This window comes from Chelmon rostratus, chromosome 18, assembly GCF_017976325.1.
Source record: "Chelmon rostratus isolate fCheRos1 chromosome 18, fCheRos1.pri, whole genome shotgun sequence".
In the NCBI taxonomy this organism is placed as follows: domain Eukaryota; kingdom Metazoa; phylum Chordata; class Actinopteri; order Chaetodontiformes; family Chaetodontidae; genus Chelmon; species Chelmon rostratus.
In genome coordinates this window covers 19,643,168-19,664,407 of record NC_055675.1, presented here as the reverse complement: position 1 = coordinate 19,664,407, position 21,240 = coordinate 19,643,168, and the positions used below count along the sequence as shown (strand labels likewise).

The window sequence follows — 21,240 nt, the reverse complement described above, 5'->3', positions numbered from 1 at the left end:
ACAGAACCCTGATATACTCCACCATAGTTACAATTTTTCCCCTTTTTTTGCAATAGTCAAATCCCTAAACAGTGGAAAATCAAGAAAATAGTGCATTTTTAGGCCTTTTATATGTGGCAATGTGGCACATGTTGTCATTATACCACCAATTTGAGGCTGCATTGCTCTTGAGATTTAAGATTATTTTAGTATGTCTTATCCTAACAGATGAAATTATTCCACAGTAACTGTTTCTCACAACTTGAAAAACATGAACTGGTAGATGTGATGCTGGAAGTTGAGATTAGATCAACACCTTGTCATATGTGCACAGAACTGGGTGATGCAAAATGCAATTAGCAACACATTTTCACTGTTCACAATTCTCTACTTCAACAAACTGGCTTTATTTTCTGAAGATCGATGAGTGGGAAAGGAAGAAAGAATGTACAATCTTCTTTATACAGTTCTTAACCCAAGTCTTTGGGATATATGTCTGGGAATTGGCAATGAATACATTCTGTGACTTGTACAGCAGCGATAAAGTTGGATGAATTAATGAAATTTTATTACAAAATAAGAGCGTTCCGTTAATCATGCTAACCTCATTCAGGAATAACAAATCAATCCTCAAACACCTTTCAAAGAACCACATTAGCTGATGAGAACAAACAGTAAAGTATTTTAGCCTGATGACAGCATGTTTGCTTGAATTAGTTTACCTGCGTTTGAAGAACAGGGCCCCTGCGTGCGCTCACAATAACAATAATATACAGGGAATTTACAATACAAAATCCACTTATGCTACAATAAAATAGCTGATTAAAAAAAATAGAATGATTGAGAAATTGACTTCAGCTCCACCCACTCCAGACAGGTATTTCACAACTGCTATATTCAAAAATTCAAGTCAACTGTGAATTCCACAACTTCTGACTTTGCTTTCTTTCACAGGAGCCTTTTGACTGACGATCAGGTGAAAAGCTGATTCTTCCTTATCTTTGCTTTACTAAATACGGTCATTAGGACATATGATGTGAATTTATGCTTGTTATATTGTTGGATAAATTCGTAAAGGGATGAAGAGATAATATGAAATATAACCACCTCTACGTCCATAAAGAAAATCATTTGTACAAAATATGCTTCATATGCATAGTAAAATGAAATATAAAATGTATGTTAAACATATACAATTGTGTATACATACCCAGAAAAAATAAATAAATCAAAGTAAAAAAAATATATATATGCAAATATATGGATGTACAAAAAGTGAAGCCCAAATGTAAGGTGATGGTAGCAGTTTACTGTGTTGCAATCTTGTTTTAATCAAATAAATAATCTTTAGAATGAGATGTGAAAAGCTATGGCGCTGGATATGTACCACGACCTGCATGGATGAATTAATGTAGAGATGTAGAGAGTGAATGATTCTGGATGTGGACACTGTGATCTGTTTTTGTTTTTCAGGATGAAGTGTGTTATGATCTTTCTGGTGTTGTCACTGGTCGTCCTCATGGCTGAACCCGGGGAGGGTTTTATCGGACGCTTATTCAGCGGGGTTGTGAGAGCAGTTAGAGGTGCCAGGCGGGTATGGAGAGGTAAATCACAAGGGTGCATACATTCTTTGCTGACTTCAAGAGATAGATCTTTACACAAATAGCATGCTACTTTAGTCTGTGATCAACAAACAACATTTTCACCACTGACTGACTGTGGCTAAATTCAGCTTCACTAAATTCTGTTTTACTAAATCTTTTATGTAGTCCTAGCATCTCAGCTGTGTTTTTTTTTTAAGTAAAGAGAAACTCATTTATGCACTAATTACAAATATTTTCAAATATGACTAAAAATATAATTCTTATTTCACATCATTTTCATCTTTTTGTCTGTTCAGCACACAGGTCGTTTTCACGGTAAGCACTTTTGATTATCGAATTACTGATTAATATCAATGAGATAAATAAAACAAGTACAAGACTTCAAACCTATAAAACATTGCAACCATCAATATTTCCCAGATCCCAAGTTGATTAAAACTTATTTTTTCCAACCAATAAAACCCTCTGATGATGAACCCTGTCTCCTAGAAATTATGGTTATGTTTACAGAGTTTCTTTAAGTGAATGAAACACTACATTTTATCTACCAAGCTGGAGTCAAACAGAGGTGGTCGTTCAGGGTTCAGACTGGTTTGATTTAGGCTTGAAAAATTATTGCAAAAGTTATAACTGTCAAAATTCTGTTGATTTATGTCTGCTGATTATTTGATTAGTTGCTTCAGCTCAATTTTTTTCCCCCCTTCTTTAACAAGGTTTGCAGGCAGATGGCGGTCAAGATCCGCATCAAGAGTTAAGCACTATCGACCCGCACCAAGAGTTCAGTACTATCGACCCGCACCAAGAGCTCAGTACTATCGACCCGCACCACGAGTTCAGTACTATCGACCCGCACCAAGAGTTCAGTACTACCGACCCGCACTAAGAGTTCAGTACTACCGACCTCAGCAATGTGTCAAAGGCTATTATCGTGGCTAAGTCTGTTCTTGTTGAAGATATGATTTGAGCTTTGTGTTTTTCCTTTGCAAAGCAAGAAACAACAAAAAGCGAACAAGCATGAAGCCCTTGAGATGTGGTGTTGCCCGGCACAGCTGCAATTGGTTTTTGAAAAATGTAAAATTGCTTGATGCTTAAATGTATCCTGCTGATTAAAGCTGCAGTGCAAAAAGGCCATCTCTGTTTTGTGGTATTATTTAAATAAAGAAGTTGCTGTAATTTCCTATCACAATTGCCAATGCTAATGAAGTACATTGTTTTTTATTTAGTCTGAGGTAACTTGAGAATAGATAGATAGATAGATATACTTTATTTATCCCAAGCTGGGAAATTGCAGTGCGGGACCGCAGGTCAGTCTCCGGGCAGCAGCACGGGTTTACACAGCGCAATCAGCTGTTCGCGCATGTAAACAATGCTCCCACTGCTGCCGTCCGCAAAGTTCCCAGTTACAAAAAGTAGGGAAAGTAAAAGAAAAACGCAGAGAAGGGTAGCAAAGTTAAGTCCAGCCATTGTCACAACTCTAACGAACAGGTTGTGATTGATCAGGAAAACAGAAATAAAAAGAATGAAAGGACAAATAAACGAAACTTAAAAAACATGACGGGAGCTGCTGCTACAGGCTGCCACCTGGGGTGGCGCCAAAGCGATGTGACTGATCTGAACAATGTATGTGTCAGTGGTATGATAGTTTAATTTCAAAGATTACGATATTTACATGCAGGCAGTGTTTTCATTTGAGTATCTAGCCTATATGTGGCTTAAATTCACACAAGACATGCAACTTTTAATCATATACTTTATCTTTTACAATACGTACACATAGCCTCGACATACGGTATCACCCTATGCCGATGTGCCAGATGAAAATTGATGTGACGAGAGGTTTAAGCACCTTCCTCGTTAGTATAGTGGACAGCAGGAACCGGGGTTCGATTCCCCGACAGGGAGTTTCTCTTGCTTTCGATAATGGCACTTTTTTACACATAATGACGTGGCGAAAGACACACAGACAGTTACGAAATATTTCTGTTGTAAACGGTTGTTGTATGTTCTGGTGGCCACTCTAAAGCTTTTTGGTTTCATTGGAATGGTTTGGACGACAGTAGACAATCTCTTGGTCCCCGGACGTGTTATGAAGGGAATTAAAAAGAGTACGGAACATTATTATAGGATAATTGAAATTTCACCCTCTGACAGATCCATATTACACATGAACACAGTTTCTTCAAATGCACCTGAAAAGGCAGAATCTCTATCATGTGATGTCAACATTAGCTTGGCATTATGGGGGATTGCCGGGGACCGAGAGACTGGCTCCCCTCCTCCAATCGCCTCTCCCCATTTCCATCTTTCCCGGGCCAATCGCGCATCGCCATTTCCATCTTTTGCCGGACGGCCAATCGAGGACTGCCATTTGCATCTTTCCCCCGGCCAATCGCGGACAACCATTTCCATCTTTCGGCCGACGGCCAATTGCGGCACCTAATTTCCATCATTCCCCCCGGCGAATTGCTGAGCCCCATTTCCATCTTTCGGCAGACGGCCAATCGCTGCTGGCTTCCGTCCAGTACAAAAATAAACCCGGCAGCCGGCCGCTCTGTTTACGTACGATGCCGCTTCAAGTCTCCCGGTCCGCTTCAGCTGCTCTCAAGTTTAATCCTCTGACATAAAGAGGTGAGTAGTATTAACCAAGCCCGATCCTGCACCCGAGATCGGACGATATCTGGTGTGTTCAGAGTGGTCTATTACACGGTCTGTCGTGTAATAGACATGTCCTGTATGGACACTGCAAGTCTGCATGCTCTAACAGGGCAAACCAATCCTTGCAGTTTGTACTCGCTCTTTACTCTCACCAAACACAGAGCTTTTGCCTCATTCCATGCTGAAAGGAGTGGCGAGTCGCATTTTATTCCCGTAACAAATTCTGTGAATGTCTGAGTGATGTCAATTCAGGATGTCACCATAATATCCAAGATGGCAACCTACTACACGCTGTTCTGCTTTCCAAGTCTGTCTCCACTGAAGGAGCAGCAGCGCCCTCTGCAGTGCGTAAAGACATGTGAAAAAGCCCTTTATTTTCTTTTTTCCGAGTTTTCAAGCTTTCCCACCTGTCACAATAATCACTTCTTTTACAAAATCGGATCTCCATTCCTTTTCCATGTCCGTTTTCCATCACTTTGTCCTTTTTTCCGGTCCGGGGCTCGTTCACCAGAGTGGTTGGCCCGTTGGTATTTTTCGCCAAAATTCCAAAAGCGAGAAAAAAGACGCATCAATTAAATAGCCGACGACTGCTGGGGGGCACTCTACTAACGAAAAAAACCGTCAAAATGTTTGTGCAGCAAAAGGACTACATGGATACGGAGGGTCATAGGTCAACCACCTTCTCTTACGAGCTGTTCTGCTTTCCACAGCTCTCCCCACTGAAGAAGCAGCAGCACCCTCTGCTGTGTGTTAAGACATGTGAAAAAGCTTACAGCACCTGGTATTCCCAGGCGGTCTCCCATCCAAGTACTAACCAAGCCCGACCCTGCTTAGCTTCCGAGATCGGACGAGATCGGGCGTGTTCAGGGTGGTATGGCCGTAAGCCACTGGGCTGCCCACAAACACAACTTTTATGTGTGAACATTAACACGGCTACATTTACGTCGATAGAAAAATCAGCATATTCAAGCTGTAAGTCAAGCTCTGATTTCAGCGATACTCAATGTAATCGTGGTGGTCGCAACACTCTTTAACACAATGAAAGACAGCCGGTCACGTCAGAGGGACAGAAAGGACTGGACATCTCCCACGGTTTGATCCAGGGGACGACCACAAGGATTTACGACAGTCAACACTTTCTCAAGCACAACTCTCTTTTCCTGATCTAGTTTCTCCATGTCCCTCAGACTCTTTTGCTTTTCTCTCTCCCTCCAGCTCTTCTCCTTGGCAAAATTAATACTTTATTTTCTTTATCCGAGTTTTCAAGCTTTCCCACCTGTCACAATAATCACTTCTTTTACAAAATCGGATCTCCATTCCTTTTCCATGTCCGTTTTCCATCACTTTGTCCTTTTTTCCGGTCCGGGGCTCGTTCAACAGAGTGGTCGGCCCGTTGGTATTTTTCGCCAAAATTCCAAAAGCGAGAAAAAAGACGCATCAATAAAATAGCCCACGACTGCTGGGGGGCACTCTAATAACGAAAACAACCGTCAAAATGTTTGTGCAGCAAAAGGACTACATGGATACGGAGGGTCATAGGTCAACCACCTTCTCTTACGAGCTGTTCTGCTTTCCACAGCTCTCCCCACTGAAGAAGCAGCAGCACCCTCTGCTGTGTGTTAAGGCATGTGAAAAAGCTTACAGCACCTGGTATTCCCAGGCGGTCTCCCATCCAAGTACTAACCAAGCCCGACCCTGCTTAGCTTCCGAGATCGGACGAGATCGGGCGTGTTCAGGGTGGTATGGCCGTAAGCCACTGGGCTGCCCACAAACACAACTTTTATGTGTGACCACAAAAGGACTACATGGATACGGAGGGTCATAGGTCAACCACCTTCTCTTCCGAGCTGTTCTGCTTTCCACAGCTCTCCCCACTGAAGAAGCAGCAGCACCCTCTGCTGTGTGTTAAGACATGTGAAAAAGCTTACAGCACCTGGTATTCCCAGGCGGTCTCCCATCCAAGTACTAACCAAGCCCGACCCTGCTTAGCTTCCGAGATCGGACGAGATCGGGCGTGTTCAGGGTGGTATGGCCGTAAGCCACTGGGCTGCCCACAAACACAACTTTTATGTGTGAACATTAACACGGCTACATTTACGTCGATAGAAAAATCAGCATATTCAAGCTGTAAGTCAAGCTCTGATTTCAGCGATACTCAATGTAATCGTGGTGGTCGCAACACTCTTTAACACAATGAAAGACAGCCGGTCACGTCAGAGGGACAGAAAGGACTGGACATCTCCCACGGTTTGATCCAGGGGACGACCACAAGGATTTACGACAGTCAACACTTTCTCAAGCACAACTCTCGTTTCCTGATCTAGTTTCTCCATGTCCACTGGGCTGCCCACAAACACAACTTTTATGTGTGAACATTAACACGGCTACATTTACGTCGATAGAAAAATCAGCATATTCAAGCTGTAAGTCAAGCTCTGATTTCAGCGATACTCAATGTAATCGTGGTGGTCGCAACACTCTTTAACACAATGAAAGACAGCCGGTCACGTCAGAGGGACAGAAAGGACTGGACATCTCCCACGGTTTGATCCAGGGGACGACCACAAGGATTTACGACAGTCAACACTTTCTCAAGCACAACTCTCTTTTCCTGATCTAGTTTCTCCATGTCCCTCAGACTCTTTTGCTTTTCTCTCTCCCTCCAGCTCTTCTCCTTGGCAAAATTAATACTTTATTTTCTTTATCCGAGTTTTCAAGCTTTCCCACCTGTCACAATAATCACTTCTTTTACAAAATCGGATCTCCATTCCTTTTCCATGTCCGTTTTCCATCACTTTGTCCTTTTTTCCGGTCCGGGGCTCGTTCAACAGAGTGGTCGGCCCGTTGGTATTTTTCGCCAAAATTCCAAAAGCGAGAAAAAAGACGCATCAATAAAATAGCCCACGACTGCTGGGGGGCACTCTAATAACGAAAACAACCGTCAAAATGTTTGTGCAGCAAAAGGACTACATGGATACGGAGGGTCATAGGTCAACCACCTTCTCTTACGAGCTGTTCTGCTTTCCACAGCTCTCCCCACTGAAGAAGCAGCAGGACCCTCTGCTGTGTGTTAAGACATGTGAAAAAGCTTACAGCACCTGGTATTCCCAGGCGGTCTCCCATCCAAGTACTAACCAAGCCCGACCCTGCTTAGCTTCCGAGATCGGACGAGATCGGGCGTGTTCAGGGTGGTATGGCCGCAAGCCACTGGGCTGCCCACAAACACAACTTTTATGTGTGACCACAAAAGGACTACATGGATACGGAGGGTCATAGGTCAACCACCTTCTCTTACGAGCTGTTCTGCTTTCCACAGCTCTCCCCACTGAAGAAGCAGCAGCACCCTCTGCTGTGTGTTAAGACATGTGAAAAAGCTTACAGCACCTGGTATTCCCAGGCGGTCTCCCATCCAAGTACTAACCAAGCCCGACCCTGCTTAGCTTCCGAGATCGGACGAGATCGGGCGTGTTCAGGGTGGTATGGCCGTAAGCCACTGGGCTGCCCACAAACACAACTTTTATGTGTGAACATTAACACGGCTACATTTACGTCGATAGAAAAATCAGCATATTCAAGCTGTAAGTCAAGCTCTGATTTCAGCGATACTCAATGTAATCGTGGTGGTCGCAACACTCTTTAACACAATGAAAGACAGCCGGTCACGTCAGAGGGACAGAAAGGACTGGACATCTCCCACGGTTTGATCCAGGGGACGACCACAAGGATTTACGACAGTCAACACTTTCTCAAGCACAACTCTCTTTTCCTGATCTAGTTTCTCCATGTCCCTCAGACTCTTTTGCTTTTCTCTCTCCCTCCAGCTCTTCTCCTTGGCAAAATTAACACTTTATTTTCTTTATCCGAGTTTTCAAGCTTTCCCACCTGTCACAATAATCACTTCTTTTACAAAATCGGATCTCCATTCCTTTTCCATGTCCATTTTCCATCACTTTGTCCTTTTTTCCGGTCCGGGGCTCGTTCAACAGAGTGGTCGGCCCGTTGGTATTTTTCGCCAAAATTCCAAAAGCGAGAAAAAAGACGCATCAATAAAATAGCCCACGACTGTTGGGGGGCACTCTACTAACGAAAACAACCGTCAAAATGTTTGTGCAGCAAAAGGACTACATGGATACGGAGGGTCATAGGTCAACCACCTTCTCTTACGAGCTGTTCTGCTTTCCACAGCTCTCCCCACTGAAGAAGCAGCAGCACCCTCTGCTGTGTGTTAAGACATGTGAAAAAGCTTACAGCACCTGGTATTCCCAGGCGGTCTCCCATCCAAGTACTAACCAAGCCCGACCCTGCTTAGCTTCCGAGATCGGACGAGATCGGGCGTGTTCAGGGTGGTATGGCCGTAAGCCACTGGGCTGCCCACAAACACAACTTTTATGTGTGACCACAAAAGGACTACATGGATACGGAGGGTCATAGGTCAACCACCTTCTCTTACGAGCTGTTCTGCTTTCCACAGCTCTCCCCACTGAAGAAGCAGCAGCACCCTCTGCTGTGTGTTAAGACATGTGAAAAAGCTTACAGCACCTGGTATTCCCAGGCGGTCTCCCATCCAAGTACTAACCAAGCCCGACCCTGCTTAGCTTCCGAGATCGGACGAGATCGGGCGTGTTCAGGGTGGTATGGCCGTAAGCCACTGGGCTGCCCACAAACACAACTTTTATGTGTGAACATTAACACGGCTACATTTACGTCGATAGAAAAATCAGCATATTCAAGCTGTAAGTCAAGCTCTGATTTCAGCGATACTCAATGTAATCGTGGTGGTCGCAACACTCTTTAACACAATGAAAGACAGCCGGTCACGTCAGAGGGACAGAAAGGACTGGACATCTCCCACGGTTTGATCCAGGGGACGACCACAAGGATTTACGACAGTCAACACTTTCTCAAGCACAACTCTCTTTTCCTGATCTAGTTTCTCCATGTCCCTCAGACTCTTTTGCTTTTCTCTCTCCCTCCAGCTCTTCTCCTTGGCAAAATTAATACTTTATTTTCTTTATCCGAGTTTTCAAGCTTTCCCACCTGTCACAATAATCACTTCTTTTACAAAATCGGATCTCCATTCCTTTTCCATGTCCGTTTTCCATCACTTTGTCCTTTTTTCCGGTCCGGGGCTCGTTCAACAGAGTGGTCGGCCCGTTGGTATTTTTCGCCAAAATTCCAAAAGCGAGAAAAAAGACGCATCAATAAAATAGCCCACGACTGCTGGGGGGCACTCTAATAACGAAAACAACCGTCAAAATGTTTGTGCAGCAAAAGGACTACATGGATACGGAGGGTCATAGGTCAACCACCTTCTCTTACGAGCTGTTCTGCTTTCCACAGCTCTCCCCACTGAAGAAGCAGCAGCACCCTCTGCTGTGTGTTAAGGCATGTGAAAAAGCTTACAGCACCTGGTATTCCCAGGCGGTCTCCCATCCAAGTACTAACCAAGCCCGACCCTGCTTAGCTTCCGAGATCGGACGAGATCGGGCGTGTTCAGGGTGGTATGGCCGTAAGCCACTGGGCTGCCCACAAACACAACTTTTATGTGTGACCACAAAAGGACTACATGGATACGGAGGGTCATAGGTCAACCACCTTCTCTTCCGAGCTGTTCTGCTTTCCACAGCTCTCCCCACTGAAGAAGCAGCAGCACCCTCTGCTGTGTGTTAAGACATGTGAAAAAGCTTACAGCACCTGGTATTCCCAGGCGGTCTCCCATCCAAGTACTAACCAAGCCCGACCCTGCTTAGCTTCCGAGATCGGACGAGATCGGGCGTGTTCAGGGTGGTATGGCCGTAAACCACTGGGCTGCCCACAAACACAACTTTTATGTGTGAACATTAACACGGCTACATTTACGTCGATAGAAAAATCAGCATATTCAAGCTGTAAGTCAAGCTCTGATTTCAGCGATACTCAATGTAATCGTGGTGGTCGCAACACTCTTTAACACAATGAAAGACAGCCGGTCACGTCAGAGGGACAGAAAGGACTGGACATCTCCCACGGTTTGATCCAGGGGACGACCACAAGGATTTACGACAGTCAACACTTTCTCAAGCACAACTCTCTTTTCCTGATCTAGTTTCTCCATGTCCCTCAGACTCTTTTGCTTTTCTCTCTCCCTCCAGCTCTTCTCCTTGGCAAAATTAATACTTTATTTTCTTTATCCGAGTTTTCAAGCTTTCCCACCTGTCACAATAATCACTTCTTTTACAAAATCGGATCTCCATTCCTTTTCCATGTCCGTTTTCCATCACTTTGTCCTTTTTTCCGGTCCGGGGCTCGTTCAACAGAGTGGTCGGCCCGTTGGTATTTTTCGCCAAAATTCCAAAAGCGAGAAAAAAGACGCATCAATAAAATAGCCCACGACTGCTGGGGGGCACTCTAATAACGAAAACAACCGTCAAAATGTTTGTGCAGCAAAAGGACTACATGGATACGGAGGGTCATAGGTCAACCACCTTCTCTTACGAGCTGTTCTGCTTTCCACAGCTCTCCCCACTGAAGAAGCAGCAGCACCCTCTGCTGTGTGTTAAGGCATGTGAAAAAGCTTACAGCACCTGGTATTCCCAGGCGGTCTCCCATCCAAGTACTAACCAAGCCCGACCCTGCTTAGCTTCCGAGATCGGACGAGATCGGGCGTGTTCAGGGTGGTATGGCCGTAAGCCACTGGGCTGCCCACAAACACAACTTTTATGTGTGACCACAAAAGGACTACATGGATACGGAGGGTCATAGGTCAACCACCTTCTCTTCCGAGCTGTTCTGCTTTCCACAGCTCTCCCCACTGAAGAAGCAGCAGCACCCTCTGCTGTGTGTTAAGACATGTGAAAAAGCTTACAGCACCTGGTATTCCCAGGCGGTCTCCCATCCAAGTACTAACCAAGCCCGACCCTGCTTAGCTTCCGAGATCGGACGAGATCGGGCGTGTTCAGGGTGGTATGGCCGTAAACCACTGGGCTGCCCACAAACACAACTTTTATGTGTGAACATTAACACGGCTACATTTACGTCGATAGAAAAATCAGCATATTCAAGCTGTAAGTCAAGCTCTGATTTCAGCGATACTCAATGTAATCGTGGTGGTCGCAACACTCTTTAACACAATGAAAGACAGCCGGTCACGTCAGAGGGACAGAAAGGACTGGACATCTCCCACGGTTTGATCCAGGGGACGACCACAAGGATTTACGACAGTCAACACTTTCTCAAGCACAACTCTCTTTTCCTGATCTAGTTTCTCCATGTCCCTCAGACTCTTTTGCTTTTCTCTCTCCCTCCAGCTCTTCTCCTTGGCAAAATTAATACTTTATTTTCTTTATCCGAGTTTTCAAGCTTTCCCACCTGTCACAATAATCACTTCTTTTACAAAATCGGATCTCCATTCCTTTTCCATGTCCGTTTTCCATCACTTTGTCCTTTTTTCCGGTCCGGGGCTCGTTCAACAGAGTGGTCGGCCCGTTGGTATTTTTCGCCAAAATTCCAAAAGCGAGAAAAAAGACGCATCAATAAAATAGCCCACGACTGCTGGGGGGCACTCTAATAACGAAAACAACCGTCAAAATGTTTGTGCAGCAAAAGGACTACATGGATACGGAGGGTCATAGGTCAACCACCTTCTCTTACGAGCTGTTCTGCTTTCCACAGCTCTCCCCACTGAAGAAGCAGCAGCACCCTCTGCTGTGTGTTAAGGCATGTGAAAAAGCTTACAGCACCTGGTATTCCCAGGCGGTCTCCCATCCAAGTACTAACCAAGCCCGACCCTGCTTAGCTTCCGAGATCGGACGAGATCGGGCGTGTTCAGGGTGGTATGGCCGTAAGCCACTGGGCTGCCCACAAACACAACTTTTATGTGTGACCACAAAAGGACTACATGGATACGGAGGGTCATAGGTCAACCACCTTCTCTTCCGAGCTGTTCTGCTTTCCACAGCTCTCCCCACTGAAGAAGCAGCAGCACCCTCTGCTGTGTGTTAAGACATGTGAAAAAGCTTACAGCACCTGGTATTCCCAGGCGGTCTCCCATCCAAGTACTAACCAAGCCCGACCCTGCTTAGCTTCCGAGATCGGACGAGATCGGGCGTGTTCAGGGTGGTATGGCCGTAAACCACTGGGCTGCCCACAAACACAACTTTTATGTGTGAACATTAACACGGCTACATTTACGTCGATAGAAAAATCAGCATATTCAAGCTGTAAGTCAAGCTCTGATTTCAGCGATACTCAATGTAATCGTGGTGGTCGCAACACTCTTTAACACAATGAAAGACAGCCGGTCACGTCAGAGGGACAGAAAGGACTGGACATCTCCCACGGTTTGATCCAGGGGACGACCACAAGGATTTACGACAGTCAACACTTTCTCAAGCACAACTCTCTTTTCCTGATCTAGTTTCTCCATGTCCCTCAGACTCTTTTGCTTTTCTCTCTCCCTCCAGCTCTTCTCCTTGGCAAAATTAATACTTTATTTTCTTTATCCGAGTTTTCAAGCTTTCCCACCTGTCACAATAATCACTTCTTTTACAAAATCGGATCTCCATTCCTTTTCCATGTCCGTTTTCCATCACTTTGTCCTTTTTTCCGGTCCGGGGCTCGTTCAACAGAGTGGTCGGCCCGTTGGTATTTTTCGCCAAAATTCCAAAAGCGAGAAAAAAGACGCATCAATAAAATAGCCCACGACTGCTGGGGGGCACTCTAATAACGAAAACAACCGTCAAAATGTTTGTGCAGCAAAAGGACTACATGGATACGGAGGGTCATAGGTCAACCACCTTCTCTTACGAGCTGTTCTGCTTTCCACAGCTCTCCCCACTGAAGAAGCAGCAGCACCCTCTGCTGTGTGTTAAGGCATGTGAAAAAGCTTACAGCACCTGGTATTCCCAGGCGGTCTCCCATCCAAGTACTAACCAAGCCCGACCCTGCTTAGCTTCCGAGATCGGACGAGATCGGGCGTGTTCAGGGTGGTATGGCCGTAAGCCACTGGGCTGCCCACAAACACAACTTTTATGTGTGACCACAAAAGGACTACATGGATAAGGAGGGTCATAGGTCAACCACCTTCTCTTACGAGCTGTTCTGCTTTCCACAGCTCTCCCCACTGAAGAAGCAGCAGCACCCTCTGCTGTGTGTTAAGACATGTGAAAAAGCTTACAGCACCTGGTATTCCCAGGCGGTCTCCCATCCAAGTACTAACCAAGCCCGACCCTGCTTAGCTTCCGAGATCGGACGAGATCGGGCGTGTTCAGGGTGGTATGGCCGTAAGCCACTGGGCTGCCCACAAACACAACTTTTATGTGTGAACATTAACACGGCTACATTTACGTCGATAGAAAAATCAGCATATTCAAGCTGTAAGTCAAGCTCTGATTTCAGCGATACTCAATGTAATCGTGGTGGTCGCAACACTCTTTAACACAATGAAAGACAGCCGGTCACGTCAGAGGGACAGAAAGGACTGGACATCTCCCACGGTTTGATCCAGGGGACGACCACAAGGATTTACGACAGTCAACACTTTCTCAAGCACAACTCTCGTTTCCTGATCTAGTTTCTCCATGTCCACTGGGCTGCCCACAAACACAACTTTTATGTGTGAACATTAACACGGCTACATTTACGTCGATCGAAAAATCAGCATATTCAAGCTGTAAGTCAAGCTCTGATTTCAGCGATACTCAATGTAATCGTGGTGGTCGCAACACTCTTTAACACAATGAAAGACAGCCGGTCACGTCAGAGGGACAGAAAGGACTGGACATCTCCCACGGTTTGATCCAGGGGACGACCACAAGGATTTACGACAGTCAACACTTTCTCAAGCACAACTCTCTTTTCCTGATCTAGTTTCTCCATGTCCCTCAGACTCTTTTGCTTTTCTCTCTCCCTCCAGCTCTTCTCCTTGGCAAAATTAATACTTTATTTTCTTTATCCGAGTTTTCAAGCTTTCCCACCTGTCACAATAATCACTTCTTTTACAAAATCGGATCTCCATTCCTTTTCCATGTCCATTTTCCATCACTTTGTCCTTTTTTCCGGTCCGGGGCTCGTTCAACAGAGTGGTCGGCCCGTTGGTATTTTTCGCCAAAATTCCAAAAGCGAGAAAAAAGACGCATCAATAAAATAGCCCACGACTGCTGGGGGGCACTCTAATAACGAAAACAACCGTCAAAATGTTTGTGCAGCAAAAGGACTACATGGATACGGAGGGTCATAGGTCAACCACCTTCTCTTACGAGCTGTTCTGCTTTCCACAGCTCTCCCCACTGAAGAAGCAGCAGCACCCTCTGCTGTGTGTTAAGGCATGTGAAAAAGCTTACAGCACCTGGTATTCCCAGGCGGTCTCCCATCCAAGTACTAACCAAGCCCGACCCTGCTTAGCTTCCGAGATCGGACGAGATCGGGCGTGTTCAGGGTGGTATGGCCGTAAGCCACTGGGCTGCCCACAAACACAACTTTTATGTGTGACCACAAAAGGACTACATGGATACGGAGGGTCATAGGTCAACCACCTTCTCTTCCGAGCTGTTCTGCTTTCCACAGCTCTCCCCACTGAAGAAGCAGCAGCACCCTCTGCTGTGTGTTAAGACATGTGAAAAAGCTTACAGCACCTGGTATTCCCAGGCGGTCTCCCATCCAAGTACTAACCAAGCCCGACCCTGCTTAGCTTCCGAGATCGGACGAGATCGGGCGTGTTCAGGGTGGTATGGCCGTAAGCCACTGGGCTGCCCACAAACACAACTTTTATGTGTGAACATTAACACGGCTACATTTACGTCGATAGAAAAATCAGCATATTCAAGCTGTAAGTCAAGCTCTGATTTCAGCGATACTCAATGTAATCGTGGTGGTCGCAACACTCTTTAACACAATGAAAGACAGCCGGTCACGTCAGAGGGACAGAAAGGACTGGACATCTCCCACGGTTTGATCCAGGGGACGACCACAAGGATTTACGACAGTCAACACTTTCTCAAGCACAACTCTCTTTTCCTGATCTAGTTTCTCCATGTCCCTCAGACTCTTTTGCTTTTCTCTCTCCCTCCAGCTCTTCTCCTTGGCAAAATTAATACTTTATTTTCTTTATCCGAGTTTTCAAGCTTTCCCACCTGTCACAATAATCACTTCTTTTACAAAATCGGATCTCCATTCCTTTTCCATGTCCGTTTTCCATCACTTTGTCCTTTTTTCCGGTCCGGGACTCGTTCACCAGAGTGGTTGGCCCGTTGGTATTTTTCGCCAAAATTCCAAAAGCGAGAAAAAAGACGCATCAATAAAATAGCCCACGACTGCTGGGGGGCACTCTACTAACGAAAACAACCGTCAAAATGTTTGTGCAGCAAAAGGACTACATGGATACGGAGGGTCATAGGTCAACCACCTTCTCTTACGAGCTGTTCTGCTTTCCACAGCTCTCCCCACTGAAGAAGCAGCAGCACCCTCTGCTGTGTGTTAAGGCATGTGAAAAAGCTTACAGCACCTGGTATTCCCAGGCGGTCTCCCATCCAAGTACTAACCAAGCCCGACCCTGCTTAGCTTCCGAGATCGGACGAGATCGGGCGTGTTCAGGGTGGTATGGCCGTAAGCCACTGGGCTGCCCACAAACACAACTTTTATGTGTGACCACAAAAGGACTACATGGATACGGAGGGTCATAGGTCAACCACCTTCTCTTACGAGCTGTTCTGCTTTCCACAGCTCTCCCCACTGAAGAAGCAGCAGCACCCTCTGCTGTGTGTTAAGACATGTGAAAAAGCTTACAGCACCTGGTATTCCCAGGCGGTCTCCCATCCAAGTACTAACCAAGCCCGACCCTGCTTAGCTTCCGAGATCGGACGAGATCGGGCGTGTTCAGGGTGGTATGGCCGTAAGCCACTGGGCTGCCCACAAACACAACTTTTATGTGTGAACATTAACACGGCTACATTTACGTCGATAGAAAAATCAGCATATTCAAGCTGTAAGTCAAGCTCTGATTTCAGCGATACTCAATGTAATCGTGGTGGTCGCAACACTCTTTAACACAATGAAAGACAGCCGGTCACGTCAGAGGGACAGAAAGGACTGGACATCTCCCACGGTTTGATCCAGGGGACGACCACAAGGATTTACGACAGTCAACACTTTCTCAAGCACAACTCTCTTTTCCTGATCTAGTTTCTCCATGTCCCTCAGACTCTTTTGCTTTTCTCTCTCCCTCCAGCTCTTCTCCTTGGCAAAATTAATACTTTATTTTCTTTATCCGAGTTTTCAAGCTTTCCCACCTGTCACAATAATCACTTCTTTTACAAAATCGGATCTCCATTCCTTTTCCATGTCCATTTTCCATCACTTTGTCCTTTTTTCCGGTCCGGGGCTCGTTCAACAGAGTGGTCGGCCCGTTGGTATTTTTCGCCAAAATTCCAAAAGCGAGAAAAAAGACGCATCAATAAAATAGCCCACGACTGCTGGGGGGCACTCTAATAACGAAAACAACCGTCAAAATGTTTGTGCAGCAAAAGGACTACATGGATACGGAGGGTCATAGGTCAACCACCTTCTCTTACGAGCTGTTCTGCTTTCCACAGCTCTCCCCACTGAAGAAGCAGCAGCACCCTCTGCTGTGTGTTAAGGCATGTGAAAAAGCTTACAGCACCTGGTATTCCCAGGCGGTCTCCCATCCAAGTACTAACCAAGCCCGACCCTGCTTAGCTTCCGAGATCGGACGAGATCGGGCGTGTTCAGGGTGGTATGGCCGTAAGCCACTGGGCTGCCCACAAACACAACTTTTATGTGTGACCACAAAAGGACTACATGGATACGGAGGGTCATAGGTCAACCACCTTCTCTTCCGAGCTGTTCTGCTTTCCACAGCTCTCCCCACTGAAGAAGCAGCAGCACCCTCTGCTGTGTGTTAAGACATGTGAAAAAGCTTACAGCACCTGGTATTCCCAGGCGGTCTCCCATCCAAGTACTAACCAAGCCCGACCCTGCTTAGCTTCCGAGATCGGACGAGATCGGGCGTGTTCAGGGTGGTATGGCCGAAAGCCACTGGGATGCCCACAAACACAACTTTTATGTGTGAACATTAACACGGCTACATTTACGTCGATAGAAAAATCAGCATATTCAAGCTGTAAGTCAAGCTCTGATTTCAGCGATACTCAATGTAATCGTGGTGGTCGCAACACTCTTTAACACAATGAAAGACAGCCGGTCACGTCAGAGGGACAGAAAGGACTGGACATCTCCCACGGTTTGATCCAGGGGACGACCACAAGGATTTACGACAGTCAACACTTTCTCAAGCACAACTCTCTTTTCCTGATCTAGTTTCTCCATGTCCCTCAGACTCTTTTGCTTTTCTCTCTCCCTCCAGCTCTTCTCCTTGGCAAAATTAATACTTTATTTTCTTTATCCGAGTTTTCAAGCTTTCCCACCTGTCACAATAATCACTTCTTTTACAAAATCGGATCTCCATTCCTTTTCCATGTCCATTTTCCATCACTTTGTCCTTTTTTCCGGTCCGGGGCTCGTTCAACAGAGTGGTCGGCCCGTTGGTATTTTTCGCCAAAATTCCAAAAGCGAGAAAAAAGACGCATCAATAAAATAGCCCACGACTGCTGGGGGGCACTCTAATAACGAAAACAACCGTCAAAATGTTTGTGCAGCAAAAGGACTACATGGATACGGAGGGTCATAGGTCAACCACCTTCTCTTACGAGCTGTTCTGCTTTCCACAGCTCTCCCCACTGAAGAAGCAGCAGCACCCTCTGCTGTGTGTTAAGGCATGTGAAAAAGCTTACAGCACCTGGTATTCCCAGGCGGTCTCCCATCCAAGTACTAACCAAGCCCGACCCTGCTTAGCTTCCGAGATCGGACGAGATCGGGCGTGTTCAGGGTGGTATGGCCGTAAGCCACTGGGCTGCCCACAAACACAACTTTTATGTGTGACCACAAAAGGACTACATGGATACGGAGGGTCATAGGTCAACCACCTTCTCTTCCGAGCTGTTCTGCTTTCCACAGCTCTCCCCACTGAAGAAGCAGCAGGACCCTCTGCTGTGTGTTAAGACATGTGAAAAAGCTTACAGCACCTGGTATTCCCAGGCGGTCTCCCATCCAAGTACTAACCAAGCCCGACCCTGCTTAGCTTCCGAGATCGGACGAGATCGGGCGTGTTCAGGGTGGTATGGCCGTAAGCCACTGGGATGCCCACAAACACAACTTTTATGTGTGAACATTAACACGGCTACATTTACGTCGATAGAAAAATCAGCATATTCAAGCTGTAAGTCAAGCTCTGATTTCAGCGATACTCAATGTAATCGTGGTGGTCGCAACACTCTTTAACACAATGAAAGACAGCCGGTCACGTCAGAGGGACAGAAAGGACTGGACATCTCCCACGGTTTGATCCAGGGGACGACCACAAGGATTTACGACAGTCAACACTTTCTCAAGCACAACTCTCTTTTCCTGATCTAGTTTCTCCATGTCCCTCAGACTCTTTTGCTTTTCTCTCTCCCTCCAGCTCTTCTCCTTGGCAAAATTAACACTTTATTTTCTTTATCCGAGTTTTCAAGCTTTCCCACCTGTCACAATAATCACTTCTTTTACAAAATCGGATCTCCATTCCTTTTCCATGTCCATTTTCCATCACTTTGTCCTTTTTTCCGGTCCGGGGCTCGTTCAACAGAGTGGTCGGCCCGTTGGTATTTTTCGCCAAAATTCCAAAAGCGAGAAAAAAGACGCATCAATAAAATAGCCCACGACTGCTGGGGGGCACTCTAATAACGAAAACAACCGTCAAAATGTTTGTGCAGCAAAAGGACTACATGGATACGGAGGGTCATAGGTCAACCACCTTCTCTTACGAGCTGTTCTGCTTTCCACAGCTCTCCCCACTGAAGAAGCAGCAGCACCCTCTGCTGTGTGTTAAGGCATGTGAAAAAGCTTACAGCACCTGGTATTCCCAGGCGGTCTCCCATCCAAGTACTAACCAAGCCCGACCCTGCTTAGCTTCCGAGATCGGACGAGATCGGGCGTGTTCAGGGTGGTATGGCCGTAAGCCACTGGGCTGCCCACAAACACAACTTTTATGTGTGACCACAAAAGGACTACATGGATACGGAGGGTCATAGGTCAACCACCTTCTCTTACGAGCTGTTCTGCTTTCCACAGCTCTCCCCACTGAAGAAGCAGCAGCACCCTCTGCTGTGTGTTAAGACATGTGAAAAAGCTTACAGCACCTGGTATTCCCAGGCGGTCTCCCATCCAAGTACTAACCAAGCCCGACCCTGCTTAGCTTCCGAGATCGGACGAGATCGGGCGTGTTCAGGGTGGTATGGCCGTAAGCCACTGGGCTGCCCACAAACACAACTTTTATGTGTGAACATTAACACGGCTACATTTACGTCGATAGAAAAATCAGCATATTCAAGCTGTAAGTCAAGCTCTGATTTCAGCGATACTCAATGTAATCGTGGTGGTCGCAACACTCTTTAACACAATGAAAGACAGCCGGTCACGTCAGAGGGACAGAAAGGACTGGACATCTCCCACGGTTTGATCCAGGGGACGACCACAAGGATTTACGACAGTCAACACTTTCTCAAGCACAACTCTCTTTTCCTGATCTAGTTTCTCCATGTCCCTCAGACTCTTTTGCTTTTCTCTCTCCCTCCAGCTCTTCTCCTTGGCAAAATTAATACTTTATTTTCTTTATCCGAGTTTTCAAGCTTTCCCACCTGTCACAATAATCACTTCTTTTACAAAATCGGATCTCCATTCCTTTTCCATGTCCGTTTTCCATCACTTTGTCCTTTTTTCCGGTCCGGGGCTCGTTCAACAGAGTGGTCGGCCCGTTGGTATTTTTCGCCAAAATTCCAAAAGCGAGAAAAAAGACGCATCAATAAAATAGCCCACGACTGCTGGGGGGCACTCTAATAACGAAAACAACCGTCAAAATGTTTGTGCAGCAAAAGGACTACATGGATACGGAGGGTCATAGGTCAACCACCTTCTCTTACGAGCTGTTCTGCTTTCCACAGCTCTCCCCACTGAAGAAGCAGCAGCACCCTCTGCTGTGTGTTAAGGCATGTGAAAAAGCTTACAGCACCTGGTATTCCCAGGCGGTCTCCCATCCAAGTACTAACCAAGCCCGACCCTGCTTAGCTTCCGAGATCGGACGAGATCGGGCGTGTTCAGGGTGGTATGGCCGTAAGCCACTGGGCTGCCCACAAACACAACTTTTATGTGTGACCACAAAAGGACTACATGGATACGGAGGGTCATAGGTCAACCACCTTCTCTTCCGAGCTGTTCTGCTTTCCACAGCTCTCCCCACTGAAGAAGCAGCAGCACCCTCTGCTGTGTGTTAAGACATGTGAAAAAGCTTACAGCACCTGGTATTCCCAGGCGGTCTCCCATCCAAGTACTAACCAAGCCCGACCCTGCTTAGCTTCCGAGATCGGACGAGATCGGGCGCGTTCAGGGTGGTATGGCCGTAAGCCACTGGGCTGCCCACAAACACAACTTTTATGTGTGAACATTAACACGGCTACATTTACGTCGATAGAAAAATCAGCATATTCAAGCTGTAAGTCAAGCTCTGATTTCAGCGATACTCAATGTAATCGTGGTGGTCGCAACACTCTTTAACACAATGAAAGACAGCCGGTCACGTCAGAGGGACAGAAAGGACTGGACATCTCCCACGGTTTGATCCAGGGGACGACCACAAGGATTTACGACAGTCAACACTTTCTCAAGCACAACTCTCTTTTCCTGATCTAGTTTCTCCATGTCCCTCAGACTCTTTTGCTTTTCTCTCTCCCTCCAGCTCTTCTCCTTGGCAAAATTAATACTTTATTTTCTTTATCCGAGTTTTCAAGCTTTCCCACCTGTCACAATAATCACTTCTTTTACAAAATCGGATCTCCATTCCTTTTCCATGTCCGTTTTCCATCACTTTGTCCTTTTTTCCGGTCCGGGGCTCGTTCAACAGAGTGGTCGGCCCGTT

At 46.2% G+C, this 21,240-nt stretch overlaps 27 non-coding genes across 27 annotated transcripts; all 27 read right to left on the bottom strand.

Moving 5' to 3' along the window:
• Positions 1–5,004: 5,004 nt before the first annotated feature.
• On the bottom strand, positions 5,005–5,123 carry LOC121622495. Its single transcript, XR_006007694.1, has one exon. It is a non-coding gene; the product is annotated as a 5S ribosomal RNA (ribosomal RNA).
• A 750-nt stretch (positions 5,124–5,873) lies between these two features.
• LOC121622494 lies at positions 5,874–5,992 on the bottom strand. The gene has a single exon (XR_006007693.1). It is a non-coding gene; the product is annotated as a 5S ribosomal RNA (ribosomal RNA).
• A 167-nt stretch (positions 5,993–6,159) lies between these two features.
• On the bottom strand, positions 6,160–6,278 carry LOC121622493. The gene has a single exon (XR_006007692.1). It is a non-coding gene; the product is annotated as a 5S ribosomal RNA (ribosomal RNA).
• Positions 6,279–7,324: 1,046 nt separating this feature from the next.
• Positions 7,325–7,443, bottom strand: LOC121622509. Its single transcript, XR_006007707.1, has one exon. It is a non-coding gene; the product is annotated as a 5S ribosomal RNA (ribosomal RNA).
• A 167-nt stretch (positions 7,444–7,610) lies between these two features.
• On the bottom strand, positions 7,611–7,729 carry LOC121622492. Its single transcript, XR_006007691.1, has one exon. It is a non-coding gene; the product is annotated as a 5S ribosomal RNA (ribosomal RNA).
• A 750-nt stretch (positions 7,730–8,479) lies between these two features.
• LOC121622491 lies at positions 8,480–8,598 on the bottom strand. The gene has a single exon (XR_006007690.1). It is a non-coding gene; the product is annotated as a 5S ribosomal RNA (ribosomal RNA).
• Positions 8,599–8,765: 167 nt separating this feature from the next.
• LOC121622595 lies at positions 8,766–8,884 on the bottom strand. The gene has a single exon (XR_006007781.1). It is a non-coding gene; the product is annotated as a 5S ribosomal RNA (ribosomal RNA).
• Positions 8,885–9,634: 750 nt separating this feature from the next.
• On the bottom strand, positions 9,635–9,753 carry LOC121622594. Its single transcript, XR_006007780.1, has one exon. It is a non-coding gene; the product is annotated as a 5S ribosomal RNA (ribosomal RNA).
• Positions 9,754–9,920: 167 nt separating this feature from the next.
• LOC121622499 lies at positions 9,921–10,039 on the bottom strand. Its single transcript, XR_006007698.1, has one exon. It is a non-coding gene; the product is annotated as a 5S ribosomal RNA (ribosomal RNA).
• Positions 10,040–10,789: 750 nt separating this feature from the next.
• On the bottom strand, positions 10,790–10,908 carry LOC121622593. The gene has a single exon (XR_006007779.1). It is a non-coding gene; the product is annotated as a 5S ribosomal RNA (ribosomal RNA).
• Positions 10,909–11,075: 167 nt separating this feature from the next.
• LOC121622498 lies at positions 11,076–11,194 on the bottom strand. Its single transcript, XR_006007697.1, has one exon. It is a non-coding gene; the product is annotated as a 5S ribosomal RNA (ribosomal RNA).
• Positions 11,195–11,944: 750 nt separating this feature from the next.
• LOC121622592 lies at positions 11,945–12,063 on the bottom strand. The gene has a single exon (XR_006007778.1). It is a non-coding gene; the product is annotated as a 5S ribosomal RNA (ribosomal RNA).
• Positions 12,064–12,230: 167 nt separating this feature from the next.
• Positions 12,231–12,349, bottom strand: LOC121622497. The gene has a single exon (XR_006007696.1). It is a non-coding gene; the product is annotated as a 5S ribosomal RNA (ribosomal RNA).
• A 750-nt stretch (positions 12,350–13,099) lies between these two features.
• Positions 13,100–13,218, bottom strand: LOC121622591. The gene has a single exon (XR_006007777.1). It is a non-coding gene; the product is annotated as a 5S ribosomal RNA (ribosomal RNA).
• Positions 13,219–13,385: 167 nt separating this feature from the next.
• On the bottom strand, positions 13,386–13,504 carry LOC121622589. The gene has a single exon (XR_006007775.1). It is a non-coding gene; the product is annotated as a 5S ribosomal RNA (ribosomal RNA).
• A 1,046-nt stretch (positions 13,505–14,550) lies between these two features.
• On the bottom strand, positions 14,551–14,669 carry LOC121622588. The gene has a single exon (XR_006007774.1). It is a non-coding gene; the product is annotated as a 5S ribosomal RNA (ribosomal RNA).
• A 167-nt stretch (positions 14,670–14,836) lies between these two features.
• LOC121622587 lies at positions 14,837–14,955 on the bottom strand. The gene has a single exon (XR_006007773.1). It is a non-coding gene; the product is annotated as a 5S ribosomal RNA (ribosomal RNA).
• Positions 14,956–15,705: 750 nt separating this feature from the next.
• LOC121622586 lies at positions 15,706–15,824 on the bottom strand. The gene has a single exon (XR_006007772.1). It is a non-coding gene; the product is annotated as a 5S ribosomal RNA (ribosomal RNA).
• Positions 15,825–15,991: 167 nt separating this feature from the next.
• On the bottom strand, positions 15,992–16,110 carry LOC121622585. Its single transcript, XR_006007771.1, has one exon. It is a non-coding gene; the product is annotated as a 5S ribosomal RNA (ribosomal RNA).
• Positions 16,111–16,860: 750 nt separating this feature from the next.
• Positions 16,861–16,979, bottom strand: LOC121622584. The gene has a single exon (XR_006007770.1). It is a non-coding gene; the product is annotated as a 5S ribosomal RNA (ribosomal RNA).
• A 167-nt stretch (positions 16,980–17,146) lies between these two features.
• Positions 17,147–17,265, bottom strand: LOC121622511. Its single transcript, XR_006007709.1, has one exon. It is a non-coding gene; the product is annotated as a 5S ribosomal RNA (ribosomal RNA).
• A 750-nt stretch (positions 17,266–18,015) lies between these two features.
• LOC121622583 lies at positions 18,016–18,134 on the bottom strand. Its single transcript, XR_006007769.1, has one exon. It is a non-coding gene; the product is annotated as a 5S ribosomal RNA (ribosomal RNA).
• A 167-nt stretch (positions 18,135–18,301) lies between these two features.
• LOC121622582 lies at positions 18,302–18,420 on the bottom strand. Its single transcript, XR_006007768.1, has one exon. It is a non-coding gene; the product is annotated as a 5S ribosomal RNA (ribosomal RNA).
• A 750-nt stretch (positions 18,421–19,170) lies between these two features.
• On the bottom strand, positions 19,171–19,289 carry LOC121622581. The gene has a single exon (XR_006007767.1). It is a non-coding gene; the product is annotated as a 5S ribosomal RNA (ribosomal RNA).
• A 167-nt stretch (positions 19,290–19,456) lies between these two features.
• LOC121622580 lies at positions 19,457–19,575 on the bottom strand. The gene has a single exon (XR_006007766.1). It is a non-coding gene; the product is annotated as a 5S ribosomal RNA (ribosomal RNA).
• A 750-nt stretch (positions 19,576–20,325) lies between these two features.
• LOC121622577 lies at positions 20,326–20,444 on the bottom strand. Its single transcript, XR_006007764.1, has one exon. It is a non-coding gene; the product is annotated as a 5S ribosomal RNA (ribosomal RNA).
• Positions 20,445–20,611: 167 nt separating this feature from the next.
• Positions 20,612–20,730, bottom strand: LOC121622556. Its single transcript, XR_006007743.1, has one exon. It is a non-coding gene; the product is annotated as a 5S ribosomal RNA (ribosomal RNA).
• Between the last annotated feature and the right edge of the window lie 510 nt (positions 20,731–21,240).